We start from the raw sequence: 643 nt of genomic DNA on the forward strand, positions 1-643 counted from the left end.
AGAAAGTAATTTCAGAATGTTCTTGTGCTTTTTGGGTCACTTCGACCCCCCCAGAGCTAAGACCAAGGAAATAACCACCGATGTGGCTTTCTCAGTACGGGAAACTTTGCAAGAGTACAAAGAGGCACTAGCATCACACTTTCGAGTATGTATGTATTATGTGTTCCTTCCGCTACTGGTTACTCATTTCAATTTCACTAAAAGAATCATTTCAAATAAAGCTCCTCTCCTGTATAATCGAAAGACTTGATGAATGTTGTCAAAACAAATGGACTTGGAATACAATTTCATGTCGATAATTATGGCCTCCTGGCAGGGAGACTATTCTCATTCTTCTTGATGTGGAATCATGGGCAAGAATGCAGCCCTGACTTTTGAACTTGTTATTAAGGAAAAGTAGTTTATTTTATGACTCTCTATATTGGCATCACAATGTGGAAACACACAGAAGGAAAAGCCCTGGTGACGGCTTCTATATTTACACACCTTTTTTTGTACTTGAATCTAAAGTTGATCATTTTAGAAATTTCTTACTGAAATCTATCTTTAACTGTAAAAGCATCCAATGAGTTGTCTAATTTCTACATACATCAAAACTTGATATTCAGTCAGATGGACAGAGTAATTTTTCCCTTTTCCTGCT

This window comes from Tupaia chinensis, unplaced genomic scaffold (genome assembly GCF_000334495.1).
Source record: "Tupaia chinensis unplaced genomic scaffold, TupChi_1.0 Scaffold141090_1, whole genome shotgun sequence".
NCBI classification, from domain to species: Eukaryota; Metazoa; Chordata; class Mammalia; order Scandentia; family Tupaiidae; genus Tupaia; species Tupaia belangeri.